This window comes from Dipodomys merriami, unplaced genomic scaffold, assembly GCF_024711535.1.
Source record: "Dipodomys merriami isolate MVZ:Mamm:240054 unplaced genomic scaffold, mDipMer1.0.p SCAF_5, whole genome shotgun sequence".
NCBI lineage: Eukaryota > Metazoa > Chordata > Mammalia > Rodentia > Heteromyidae > Dipodomys > Dipodomys merriami.
Window position 1 is genome coordinate 40,407,433 of NW_027206068.1, and position 14,958 is coordinate 40,422,390.

Consider the following 14,958-nt stretch of genomic DNA (forward strand, 5'->3'; position numbering starts at 1 on the left):
TTATGGCTAGGGATGTTGAACATTTCTTCATGTGTCTATTGGCCATCCTTCTTTCTTCTTCAGAGAAGTTTCTCTTTAAGTCTTTCGCCCACTTATTTATTGGGCAGTTGTTTCTTTCAGGATTTGTTGTTGGGGGGTTTAATTTTTTGAGTCCAAGTATATTTTAGATATGAGACCCTTGTCCGTTGTATGGCTAGTAAAGATCTTCTCCCAATCCGTGGGTTTTCTATTGATCTTGCTAGCTATGTCATTTGCCCTGCAGAAGCTCTGCAACCTTATGCAATCCCATTTGTCCAACCTTTCTTTGATTTGTTGTGTTTCCGGGTCTCTATTCAGAAAATTTCGGCCTGAGCCAAGAAGACCTAGGGTTTCTCCTATTCCATCCTGTAATGTTTTCAGAGTGTCTGCTTTGAGTTCAAGGTCTTTGATCCATTTGGAGTTGATTCTGGTGCAGGGTGATATATAAGGATCTAGCTTAAGTTTTCTACATGTAGTTAGCCAATTTTGCCAGCACCATTTACTGAAGAGGTTGTCTTTCTTCCATTCTATTGTTTTAGCTCCCTTATCGAAGATTAGATGGCTATAGGTCTGTAGGTTCATTTCTGGGTTTTCAATTCTATTCCATTGGTCCTGAGGTCTGTTCTTATGCCAATACCAAGCTGTTTTGATTACTATGGCTTTATAGTAGAGTTTGAAGTTTGGTATATCACATATATTTCTATAAAGAATTAATAGCAAATATTTTCAAGCTATCAGTAATTATGGCACACTGGAAGGTAGAAACAAGAGTTTCTGGAAAAACACTGGGAGCATCAGGAAATGGTAGTTAGCAGAGTTGGTTCATGACTAGCCTCAGCCCTATCTTTAGTGGCATAACTCCAGAAAAAAGTTGCTTTGTATAGATATGAAAATTTAGATCTCTTAAATCTAGAGGAGCTGGCTACACATAGATCAGTTGAGTTGCTCCAATTTAGAAAGTATCATATACTGCTAAGCAAAATGAACCCCAAGATAGGGACACAAGTGGTTTTATCCTTCTTCCTGTTGTTTTTAATGTATTTATAATGTACCATGCAATTTTTTGTTTCTTGTGTATGTTCTTCCCCATGGTATAACCCCTGTTTTCATTGTATTTGATTCTGGCGCCCTGCATCTTGTATATATATTTTTCTAATTTGGCAAGGGGAAGGGAAATAACAAAATGCTGAAACAATAAAGGTTGACACTATGTTGAAAACAAACTTTACAACTTTGTGGGGGGATGTGCAGGAATTGGGGAGGTGGAGAGGGAAGGGATGGTAGAAAAAAACAGAGGAGGAGGTAACAATGCTTGATAGGAAATGTACTTATTACCCTACTCATGTAACCGTAGCCCCTCTGTACAGTATTTTTACAATAAATATATATATGGAAGGAAAAAAAAGAAAATATCATATACCTTGCTGCTGACTTCCATGTGTTCTCATGCTCACTCTTGGTTTCAATGGGCTTTGAACTCAGATCCTACAATTTAGAGAGACAGTACTTTTATCACTGAGCCACACTTCCAGCTCTGATTTTTACTGGTTATTTTTGACACAAGTTCTCACTTCCTACCAATGCTTATCTAGATACAACCCTCCTACATAAGGCTGTAGGCATATAACAGGCATGTGCCATCATATCCAACTGTTCATTGAGAAGGGGTCTTGTGAACTTTTCTGCCTGGGCTGGCCTTTACAATCCTTACAATCTCAGCCTCCCAAGTAGCTAGGTTTCCAGGTATAAGCCATCAGAGCCTGGCTCCTTATGCTCTCCTAAGCCCACTGCCTATGGACCTCATCCTCAGTTATTTTCTGCTATTCTATGGTCTTTCTGAGACTCTCAGAGAAATATCTGTGCTTTTTTAGCTATCTTCAGCAGCCCCACAAATAAGCTCCTGGATGTATACTTAGGACTACAATGCTCAGCCAGCACAACAGAGTGACTGAAAGATCAGAGAAGCAGAAGCTAGGGGAGTAAAGGAGTACAAATGAAAACCTAAAAGTACAAAGCAGCTAAGAAATATTTGGTGTACACATAAGCACTCCTACATTCCTTAATATCTCCAGTCCATGAGACGTAATAGTACAGCACTGAAATTGGAATTAAAATAATTAGTTTTGAGACCTCCATATGTAGCATGTGATAGAGTAGTTAATAAAAGTTAATTAGGTTGTGAACTGATGAAATATCAGTAAAGCATTTGGTATCTGAAATATTGTGCTTAAAAAGCAGAGAAAGGAGTCATTATTATAGAAAAATTCTAATGCATATAATTAAAAATAGTCTGGATACCTGTGAGTGAAAAGCTAAGTTACCTGGAAAAACAAACTCATTTGAATTTATATAGAAGGCATGGTGTAACTAGAAAGATGACAAGTTCTATTTGCTATTGACTAGCCTAACTACAATTGACAGATCAACTTACCATTAAATTGGGAAAGCATGACCTAAAATTAGTAGACCACATTATCATCGTATGGGTGGACAATTGGACACTAAGCCTCTTTGCTGGATTAGTGTCAGGGAAGTAGATAAAACAATGCTCGATAGGAAATGTATTCATTACCTTGCTCATGTAACTGTAACCCCTCTGTACAGTATTTACAATAAAAAGTGTACAAAACTTAAAAAAACAAAACGAAGAGGTTATGAGACCCAAGATAATATGTACTAATGTTCTTTGGAAAAGAAAAAAAGTCCTCAGGACTGGGAAGGCAGCTCAGTGGTAGAGCGCTTGCCTTGCATGCATGAGGCCCTGGGTTCGATTCCTCAGCACCACATAAGCAAAAAGAAAAAAGCCAGAAGTGGTGCTGTGGCTCAAGTGGTAGAACACTAGCCTTGAGCTGAAGAGCTGAGGGACAGTGCCAGGCCCAGAGTTCAGGCCCCACAACCGGACCACCCTCCCCCCCAAAAAAAAAGAAAAGAAAAGAAAAAGAAAAAAAAGTCCTCAATTTTCACCATTCTTGGAAACCAGGTCATAAAGAAGATTGTACTTCCACTAGGAAAAAAAATTGAGGTACTTAGTGGTTGCATTCCTAACCAAATATCCAGCAAGAAGGACACTATAAATATGAGCGACAACAAGTCTTAGCCATCAAGTATAAACTCTAAAATTGTTTAAAATACTAGGTAGTGATTCAAGCCTGAGGACAATATAGACTGAAATGTGCAGCTTGCTTTAACCAAGAAAACTCTATAGTCAAAAACAATACAGATTTGTAGACCAATCAATAAATTCTTGTAAGGCATTTATATTTGGTGTCAGAAAAAAAATGTTTAAGAATTTCTACTCTCAAAGAGTTGACAGTCAGAGAAAAAGACATTTACACAATTAACTGCAAAACAATGTAGGAAGGTTTTGGTCCCAAAAATTGAATGCTTACTGTGTGCCTCACACTGTCCAAATTGCTTTACCCAGGTGATGGTTAATCTTGATTGTCAAGTTGATTGAATTGAGAGATGCCTAGAGACTAGTCAAGTATTCAGGGTGAGGAGACATGTAGGGAAGAAGACCCGTCCTGAATATGGGTATCACCATCCAATAGACTGGGGCCCAGGTAGAGCAAGAGCAGGAGGAGGAAGCCCATTCGGGCAGGTTCGTCCCTTGCTCTCTGTGCTTCCTGACCACCAGGACATGAGCAGCACTGCTGTGCCACTGCTACACATTGTGATGGTTCTACCGCATCACTGGCCCAAAAAGAATGGGGCCAAATGACTATGAGTTGAAACCATGAGCCCAAAATAGATCTTTCCTCCTTTAAGTTGTTCATCTCGAATATTTTGTCACAGATGTATTTTGTCACAGATTTTTTGAAAGAAAATACATTGTTTAATAGTCAAATAAGCTTTCAACATAGTTGCTAATATGAGCTCCTTTTAACTAATTAAAAAAATAGATGGGAAGGAAAGGGATGGTAGGAGAAAAACAAAGGAGGAGGTAACAATGCTCAATAGGAAGTGTACTCATTACCTTACTCATGTAACTGTAACCCCTCTATACAGTATCTTTACAATAAAAATATATATATAAAAAATAAAGTAGTTAGGTCAAAGTTAAACCTATACAATGTAACTCCAGCATCCACATTTTGAAAACTGTGGCTTCTCAGAAGAAAAATTTTCTGAGTGAGCCACTGAACAGATTACTTTGGGCTGGTAAAGAATGTGAGAAGGCTTTCCATAGCTCTTGAGGGAAGGGGCTCTCTGAGTGGAAGAAATAGCGCAAAGTCTAGGAGGTAAGAAATCATCACCAAAAATCCTCTTACAGATCTTTATTTAGAGAACAGAGCGTATTTCAAAGAAAACCCCTCTCCACATTTATGCTGTTTCCGCTACATTGGCAATTGGTATGTTCATTTTCCTAGTGCTTAAGGGAAAATTCAAATCACAATCTAAGACTCCTTTCTTCCCCCCCCCCCCCATAATTCACTATCAACACTTTATATAACCCAAGCCTGCTTTCTCTCTCCTCTATATCCCCACTACTGACTCAGTTTAAGTTCTCATGGCCCCTCACAAATGCAGTGCTGTAGTCTGCAACTTTGAGTCACCATCTTAGGTCTCCAAACATTCCAATCTAGCTTGCATAGAGTCACTTTCTAAAACAATATCTGGATGTAGAATTCATCAATTTAATAATTTTAAAGTATAAAGTGGCATTTACGATATTCACTGTACTGAATAATCGTTGCCAATGTCTGTTTCCAGGGTGCTTTCATCAGCCCAAACCAAAGTTCTATACCCTTGTTTCCATATGTCTCAATACTCACCAGACGGATGAGACAGGGACCTTGACATTCATTATTACCTGTATTTCTCAGTGCTCACTCTATGCTTGATTAGAGAATGAACGACTTCGTTGGACTCTAGAATTCTGAGGTCATGGACACACTCAGATCTCGCTTGTCTTATCCACCCTCCTCTTTAATTGAAGGCTTTTTACTCTATTCTTAAATCAAATTAAGATAGTAAGAGAACTACATACTATTGCCAGTACTATTAATATATTGTGTTATCATTTTACAACAACAAGGCAAAGAAACTTGTTTAAAATGTTTAAAGACTGGTCCAGACTAGAGAAATGTATGTATTTCATTCAAATTAAAAGTGTTCTGAACCCTCAAGAACTGGTAGTGATATCTTCATCTCAAAGAGAAGGCCACAACTATATCATATAATTATCTTTTACTTAGAGTCTGTTCATAATCCTGAGTTTGTTTTTTATGTATGTATCTTCATCATCCTAGCTCTTTATGTTTATATTTTTCATTGATTTTTCTATGGCAACTCCTGCCAACAGCATTAAAACAATAACGACCTCTCATTACTATCATCTTGCAAAAGGAACATTTCAATATCAAACTAATATCATATTCTTCAAAAATGGGTATTTTTATTTAGGATAAATTTACTTACTGAAAAAAATCCAGGCTAGATTCATCTCCCAGCAAACTCTCAGTGCAAAACCAATGTACCCCACTCCCCTCCCCAACCCCACCGTCAATCTTAGTGTTTAGATCCGGAACTAAACTTGAACCAACTTACTAGTACTCTACTGTCATCCATTTTGTCAGTGTTGCCTGCATTTCTTATCTCCATAAGCTCAAGACTCAAGAGCCATTCAAAACAGCAACTCTTCTCAAAAAGATGGATTAACTTTCTTATTCTCTTTAAAGAGTTAACTGACCCTTTTCTGACATTGTGCAAATCTGTTCTTAATTAGACCATTTTTGTGCTTGTGGCTTGTTTGTCACCCATGGGATTTGGGGTTCCTTGTGGGTAAGGTTTTGTCCATCTCATTTTTCCTTTCCTAGGGTCCAGCACACAGTAGGTCCTGAATTTGATTGTTGAACTTAACTGATCCCTAATGGTAGAGAAACAGCTCCTTAGCTTAATGGTACATAACTCAACGAGGTATTTCGCAGAATAGTTTTGTTAATAAACTGACAGCCCTTTTGAAGTACAATTGTTTAATTCTTAGTTCTTACTTTTTAGTGAACATAGGTAAACAAATTACATTTCTAGATCTTTTTTCCCTTTCCTACTGATGTTCCAATGCATAGGAACAAAGCTAAAGATGAAAGGCTTCTAATGATATTAAAATGATGTGAGTCCATTGTACTGGAGAACAGTGAGCATAGAATCTCACCAGTCACAGCACCAGGTAGAGATTTGACAATTATTTATAATCAAGTCCATATAGAATTAGAACTGTCTTACCCATTTTGAGAAGCCCTTCTCCTTAGTACATAATAATTATAATATATACATATATGTTGAACAAATAGGTCAAAATTTTGGCAGGACAATTAGTTCTGAGTTTCTGACAATGGAAAAATAGCACTCCATATTTTTTGCTTGATAACAATACACAACAGAGAGAAAGAGATAATATGAGAATGAGCCAATAGATTTACCTGATGAGCCAATAGATTTATCTGTGGTCTCACCTAAAATACAGATGGCACTGCTAGATTATCCTGTCCTGCCATATAAGTTTCTCAAAGACCTCCATCCAACTAGAGATTACTTTCACTCAGCTGCCCAGATCTGATACTTTCTCAATCCATAAATCACGATATGTAAAGGACATGTAAATTGTGAATTACCTCTTCTTCATGCTCTCTACATTTTCTATTTGTCATAATAAATTAATACATGTATTATTCCTTCAAATTCTAAAAATCAATTTTGTATCTGAAATACCACTGGGTAATTTTGAAGAGCGTATCCTGTAATGAAAACAAACAAAGGTCATCTCTAATTTCATGGGATTTATAATCTGGTAAAAAGATAGATAAGAAGTAATGGAAAATATGTACATAAATCAGGAAGTGGTGAATACTATGAAGACAAGAAAGTGGGAAATCAAAGAAACAATCACCAAGGAAGTAGAATAGATACAACTTATAAATATAGTGTCCAGAGGTAGAACTAATGCTGAAAATAAGCAATAATTCCTTCCCACCCAACTTGACTTGCTCAAGGCATTTATGAGAATCCATCTTTAGTTATAATTTCACTAAAGGAAGGGTTTGTGACAAAAATAATGACTTAGACATAGAAAATGCTCTAAATCACTATTGCTTAATTATTTTCCTTCAATATTCACTCTGAAGTACATTAGTTAGGAAAACACTGGATTGCAAAAGAAACTTATTCTTCATCAAAGATTTACCTAAAGTTCCAGAGACCACCTGAAGTGTTCACTTTCTTTCACCCTAAATGCTCTTTGCCCACTGGGATATTATCTGTTGACATCTAACATCTGTTGTTCATTTTCCAACACCAATCCCTGTGGTGTGTCCTTTGGGTGATCAAGCTTACTCTAAAGCTCTCTATAAAATATTCAAGAAGATTTGGACTCTCCTTTTTACCATTGACATTTTTACCCTTCCTTTGATTTCAACTTGGTTTAATTTCTTTTGCTTCCATTTCCACAATTTTACTTCTTTCTTCAGATCAGGCTTTTTCCACACATCTATGCATGCCACATAACATTGGCTACATGCGTTCAAAGTTATATAACATAGAATTCAACCAAGTTAAGGAGAGAAAAAACCCATGCACTAGCATTATTTTACTAGAAAATAAAACACTTTTAAAGGTCAAACTTATTTTTCTGGGGAAGACATGTTTTTCCTATTTAGGGTCTATCAAAATTTATATGCCCAATATCTGTCATAAATTCTTAGGTGTTGGGAACCCCACCCTTATTATTTCCCTTTGAAGTGAGGAGTTAAAACCAAGATATTAAAAATAAACACCCTTATATTTACCCTTGTCTAGTACCATTCATTCCAAAGCATAAAAACATATTTTAAGTCAAACTCTAGGACTACATTTTTACAGATATTATAACGTATTAGTAGTAGCAAGGGTGTATTAATCTGCCAGACAGAGTAGAAGCTATGCTAAAACTAAAATGTCTGCAGAAACTATTTCTGCTACATTTTCTCCTTCTATTGTGTTCAATAGCCTTCCTCCTCCATCTTCCAAGTGGCTAATTTTGACATGAAGTGTTCTCGCTTCAAATCACTTCAATGACAATGCACTGAAATCATTAATCAATGTATTACTTATATGAAAACTACCACAATCTGATTTCTTTAGGAAGTAAAACCTGTTTGACATTCTCATCTGTCCAGATATTATGAATGTTTTTCTTACTCTCCAAAACCAAAAACTTGGACTACAAAACTTGCTTTGAAATTAGCGAGTAATTTTAAAAGTTTATAATAACCAACTTCTTTCTCAAATTTTTCACCATTCTCATAGGTTCATATCTTCTGAACCTCTGAAAATTTCAGAAGCAACAATTCCTTTCTAGGAGCAAAGTTCTCAAAAGAGAATTTCCTCTTCAATTCTTTTTAAAATCTCACATGGATAAGACATATTCTACATACTAAAACTCTTCTTAAATATTCAAAATCTCTGATCCTATCACCAATAAATTAACTAAAAGCCACATTCTATTTAATGAATATCCCCAAAGTATTTTGAATAAACTTTCATTTGCTCTAAGAAAATGTAAATATTGGGCTGGGAAGGTGGCTCAGTGGTAGAGCGCTTGCCTTGCATGCATGAGGCCCTGGGTTCGATTCTCAGCACCACATAAGCAAAAAGAAAAAAGCCAGAAGTGGCGCTGTGGCTCAAGTGGTAGAGCGTTAGCCTTGAGCTGAAGAGCTGAGGGACAGTGCCCAGGCCCAGAGTTCAGGCCCCACGACCGGACCAAAAAAAAAAAAAATGTAAATATTGAGCAATACAAGGCTTCCCTGTAAAGGAGATAGGATGGACTGAGAAAACAAGGCTCATTCACATTCCAGTTCCTTTCATTTTAATCCTAGTTACTTTGGTTAAGTAAGTTTTGTTCCTCAGACCTCAAATATGAACCAAAATGGACTGAAAAGACTTTTGATCCATCTCCAATTTCCTTCCTTGACCTAATATTATATTGTGTTCATTTCTTGAAAGTTGCTGCTAGACATCAAAAGGCAAAATAACACAGAATATATAAGCCGTCCTCTAAGTATCTGCCCATGTTCACTTGAAACTGGCCTTCTAGACCTCTTCACATGAATCTGGACAGCTATGTTAACTCATATCTTGTGAAAAAAATATTTCTATAACCATCTTAGCCCATTTCATATTATGCCAGAATACTACAGACTGGATAATTTATTTTTACAAAAACAACAACAAAACCACCTTTATGGGGCTGGGAAGGTGGCTCAGTGGTAGAGAGCTTGCCTTGAGCTGAAGAGCTGAGGGTCAGCGCCCAGGCCCAGAGTTTAGGCCCATGACCAGACCCCCCCCCCAAAAAAAAATAACACCTTTATTTCTCATGGTTCTGGAGGCTTGGAAGTCCAATATCAAAATGCTGGCATCTGAGGAAGTAGGCCAACCTCACCTCTTCATAAAGAATACACCATTCCTTAATATAACACATCCCTACCCACAAGATCATCTATCCACTCATAAGAGCAGAACCTTTATGACCTGAACATCTTTTGAAGGTCCCAATTTTCAACACGATTGCACTGAAGCTTTAACATTCCAACATATGAAATCTATGGAATAATAATAGCCAAAGGAATAATGTCAAAACATACAGCATCTACTAACCCCATGGATGTAGCTCTTTCAATCACTAGAAAGTGCTATCAATTGGGAAGATTTAGGTTCCATTTCTCCTACAGTAGAAGAACAGTTCTAAAAGCAAATTGACAGGTCAAATGATTCAAGGAACTCCATGTGTGCATATGGTGATGCTTGTTCATGAAACAATCAAGCCCATAAGGAAGTGATACCTCTAGGTCTGTTTGAGAACTGCTATGTTTTGTTTGCCTCCTTAATGTGGAAAACCTGTGTTTCTGATTAGTTTCCCAAAGTTGGCATGAATTAGCAGTGAGTAACACATTGCAAAAGAGTTCTGTGCTGGGCCACCACACAAGCTGCAGTCTTTCAGATCCAGTGTGACAATGCCAGGAAAGGGTCAGACTTTCTGGTGCCTGCCACACAGGCCCTCCACATCCCCTCCACAGAGCAGGGCTGTAGTGCAACTAAGACAAGTCCTGCCCACCCCATCCTGGCCTGTCTAAGATGCCTTCTTTTTGCAATGTCCTCACATGGCAAATTTCATTCCATTAGCATGTTGAAGCCTCCTCCAAGATTATTAATCAAGATGTGAAATAAGATAAAACCTAATCCACAGTCCCTCAGCTACAAATGCTCAAAGCCAGTCTCATTAAATGCATCTGTCAACAGAGGATTACACCAGCCTTAGGCCTCAAATTGATTGGAAGTCAGGAGGAGGGGGAGAAAGCATTTGATTGCACAACATATTCAAAAGAAAGAACTCTTTTTAAGGTGTGGCCAATTAAATCTGTTCAAGGATAACTATATAGGCTGAATAGTTTTATAGATTCTTTTCTCCAGTTGTTAATGACAGCCAAAGAAATGGGAAAACAGATGTAGCACTGAAAAGCAATATTACATGTACCATGGATGTGAAAAGCTAAAAACCATTGAGTAGAGCAATATGCCACGCTGGAAGCAAACAGTGAATTCCTGCATGGATTCAAACATTATTTCCTTGTGTCAAAAAAGAAATACATGTGTGTGTGTGTGTGTGTGTGTGTGTGTGTGTGTGTGTGTGTGTGTGTGTGTGTGTGTGTGTGTGTGTGTGTGTATGGCGACAGAGAGAAAAAGAGAGTTCTGCTAAAGTACTTGAAATCACATTTCACTAAGGTTCTTTTTTTTTTTTAATTGTGATTAAGTGATTACATAATTTCCGGAAATTCACAGTATTGTGGAATAATGATGCTCATTTAAAGTCACAAGTTCATTCTAACTTTCCTGGAGCAAATTGTCTATCACAGTCTGTAACATATAACGGTGTTCACATGTTATATACCATATATGTGATCAGCAGCATGGGGATATTTAGTAGTGGTTCAACCAGATGAGTGGGAGTTCTTTGTTTCTTAAGTCCTGTTAGTTTTGTCGTATCACCTAACATTTTGGATTTAGCATCCACTTATCAGGGAGACCATGTACAGTTTGTCTCTTCGTTCTTGGCTTACCTCGCTCAACATGATTCCTTCTAGCTCCATCCACTTCCCTGCAAATGCCATTATTTTGTCATTTCTAATGGCTGCATAATATTCCATTGTGTATAGATACCACAATTTTTGGATCCTTTCATCTGTGGTGGGGCATCTGGGTTGTTTCCATATCCTAGCTATTGTGAACAGTGCTGCAATAAACATGAAGGTGCACGTGTCCTTGTATTTTGGTTCCTGTTGTTCAGGGTAGATGCCTAGAAGTGGTATGACTGGGTCATAAGGGAGGTCAATCTTTAGCTTTCTAAGGACCCTCCAGACTGCTTTCCAAAGTGGTTGTATAAGTGTACATTCCCACCAGCAGTGTAATAGGGTTCCTCTTTCTCCGCATCCCCTCCAGCATTTGTTGTTGGCTGATTTGTGGATGTGGGACATTCTGACTGGGGTAAGGTGGTATCTCAGGGTTGTCTTTATTTGCATTTCCTTCACCACCAGGGATGATGAACATTTCCTCATGTGTTTCTTTGCCATTTTTATTTCTTCATTTGAAAAGTCCCTCTTTAGTTCCCTTGCCCATTTAGTAATTGGTTTGTTAGGTTTGGGAGGGATTAGTTTCTTGAGTTCCCTGTATATACAGGATGTTAACCCCTTGTATGATATATTGCTGGTAAATATTTTTTCCCAATTAGTTGGTTGTCTTTCTAGCTTAGTTGCGATAGATTTAGCTGTGCAGAAGCTTTTTATTTTAAGGTAGTCCCATTTGTCGAGTCTCTCTCCAACTTGTTGTGACCCTGGGACTCTGTTCAGGAAGTTCCTTCCTGTGCCTATTAGTTCAAGTGTCTCTCCTACTCTGTCCTGCAGTAGTTTCAGAGATTCAGGTTTAATGTTAAGGTCTTTAATCCATTTTGAGTTGATGTTGGTGCATGGTGATAGGCTGGGGTCCACTTTTAGTTTTCTGCATGTGGCTGCCCAGTTTTCCCAGCACCAGCAGTTCACTAAGGTTCTTATCTATCATGCTGTCATTAGCATCCTAAGACCATGCCCATTATGATGTACTTTGTATTTACATTGGGTTTTTCAAGTTCAAAGCACCAGGCTGACACACCAGAAAATTAATCACCGTGAGAGTTCTGGGCTAGATCGAATATTTTCTCAACAATCACGTTCTTCACATGTCAATGAAGGATCCACTCAACAGGATGTTCTTGGCCTACAATTTGTTCTTGGCCTACAATTTGATGTCATATGTTGGCTTTTTTCTTGGGGGGGTCCAATCATGGGGCCTGAACTCTGGGCCTGGGCGCTGTCCTTCAGCTCTTCAGCTCAAGGCTAGCACTCTACCACTTGAGCCACAGTGCCACTTCTGGCTTTTTTTTCTTTTTGCTTATGTGGCGCTGGGGAATTGAACCCCGGGCCTCATGCATGCAAGGCAAGTGCTCTACTCTGAGCCACCTTCCCAGCCCATATGTTGGCTTTTTGTCAGACTTCAACTATATATTTTCACCTACCAAACTAATAGCCCTATTAACTGAATCAAAGGAAAACATCCTTTCACATCTCTTGGCCTTAAGAATTATTTCTCGTCTTTTGAGTATTCCTGGGTAGTAGCTATATTTCATACATATTTACAAAGGATAGAAAGGATGGGGAAGTAAAAGAAAATAAATATACTAATGGTTTTACAGTAAAAAAAAAGTGATCAATGGGAGGGGGGTCAAATATGAGCAGATTTATAATAGAGAACAGATGTGGGTGTGAAAGTGATTTGATGGAACCAAAAGACTCCAGACAACTTCCCAGAACATGGTTCAGTACATAAACACTGAACAGCACAATAGCTAGGTCCAAATTGCCTGATTCAAGCCTTTACCTGTGCTCCTAAATAAATTTACTTCTTATTCCTTGAGATCAAAAGGCATAAAGGTAGCTTTTCCTTCTTTGAGCTGTTCATTAACAATCTTTATTTATGATGGACAGAGAAATGAAGCATGTATGTTTTGCTTCTCTGTCCTGGCAGGTTTCATGTTCTGCTTCCAATTCCCATGCCCCTGTACTGTTCTATTTAAATTTCCAATGCAGCAAAGGAAATGGCTTCTAAAATATTAAAATCCTGTTTTCATTGACTTCCTCCAAGCTTTGTGACCACATTTCTATTCAGATCAGGTTGCATAGCTTTTAACATTTCCAAGGCTAAATTTAAAGTTAGAGAAACTTCATGGTACCCCTTAAATGGATAGCTCTTACAACAAGGGAGAAAGAAGTCTGCAAACTTCAGAGAAGCTAGAGCAATAACATGATTTTTTTAAGATGTTAGTTCATTCTTCAGTCCTTTTGAAATTGTTATGAGCTATAACTATATCTTAAAACAAACATTTGTTTAGATAGAGGAAGATGTCAACCTGGTAAAGTCTCCAAGAAAAAAATTTGCCTGGGTTTACTTAACATGGAAAACAAGGACTCAGTCATGTTTCCTGACCCTCACCCCATGATTTTTCCCCTGAGCTCCAATCATGCTTACCTGGAGTCTCATTTCTAGAAACACAGGAAATCCCAACCATTCTTTTTGAGGGAGAATTATGTTCCAAAGCCCCAGCTTATACCTAGGGAAAATTGTCTGAGAAGTTAGACTTGAGGCATCTAGAGTTTGCCCCTAAGGCTCTTGATTGTTTCCTGTATAAAAAAAAATTAATTAATTTCAGATTAAAAATTCATGCATTATATGCTCATCTATATGGGCCTGGGGATCAATACAAACTTCTGCTTTTAAATAAAGTTACTTCTGAGCATCTGTAGGGGGTCTTGACAAGGAGAGGTGACTGTGATCCATTTGTAATGGTGATAAACGCAAACTCTCTGGAGGAGCCCTTTTGTGAGCAATGAGGAGGGGCTCTGAGCCTAACATAATTGCTGGTCTTTCCCTGCACAGGATCAGATTTCCTGCACTGGCTCAGCACACCAGGCATATTCTCACTATTCCAGAACACAGGGTAAAGCTGCCAGCTTTGACCCTTTCAGAAGTTGGAAATATTATGATAAAAGTGTTAGCCACAGGAAGAGTGACCAGTCCCAAGAACTATCTCACCAGTCTCCGTATGTCCCTTCTTCCCTACATTTCCCATTTACTCACCACAGAAAACCATGTACTCCTCACAGACCAGCAAGCAACAGGGCTATCTGATAGCACATGGGTTCTGAGGTAGATCAAGCCTTAGATAGCAAAGTAAGCCATACTGAAAATACTTTCTGAATATTTTTCCTGATTCTCAAAAAAAAATGCTATAGACATTTTGATAGGAATGATATTCAATCTGTAGATCACTTTGGGTACTATAAACATTTTTCCCATTAAGTCATCCAAATCATGGTTATGAGATATCCTTCCAGCTATTTCTGTCCTCTTCAATTTCCTTCATCATTTCAGTTTTTAATTGTAGATCTTTTACCTCCTTGGCTAAATTTATTGCCAAATGTTTTAGTTCTTTAGTCACTGCTATAAGTGAGATTGCTTTATTGATTTCTTTCATGGGTCATTTTTGTTAATGTATAGAAATACTACTGATTTTTGCATGCTGATTTTGTGTCCCATGACTTTAATGTATTTCCTAATGCCAAAGGTTTTGGGTAGAATTTGGGAGTTTCCTTATTATAGGACCATGTCATCAGCAAACAGCAATGAAATTACTACTTCCTTTCCTATTTGGATGCCTTTTTCTCTCTTCTACAACTACTTTGCAAAGACTTCCAGTACTATGCTGACTATAAATGGGGAGAGTATGCATCCTTGCCTTAATACTAATCTTAGCAGAAAAACCTTTTAATTTTCACCTAACTATGATGAGATATGTGGGCTGGTCATTTGGGGCCTTTATTA

General features: G+C 37.9%; 1 protein-coding gene across 6 annotated transcripts in view; it reads right to left on the bottom strand.

Annotated features, from left to right (window-relative positions):
* The window catches only part of Mterf1 (mitochondrial transcription termination factor 1), a 219,588-nt gene that overhangs the window by 66,529 nt on the left and 138,101 nt on the right, over positions 1-14,958 (bottom strand). For all 6 annotated transcript variants that reach the window (XR_011366918.1, XR_011366920.1, XR_011366919.1 and 3 more), the window contains one exon: positions 1,439-1,503. The gene's annotated coding sequence lies outside the window, so the exon portion shown is untranslated. The remainder of the gene's footprint in view (positions 1-1,438; positions 1,504-14,958) is intronic.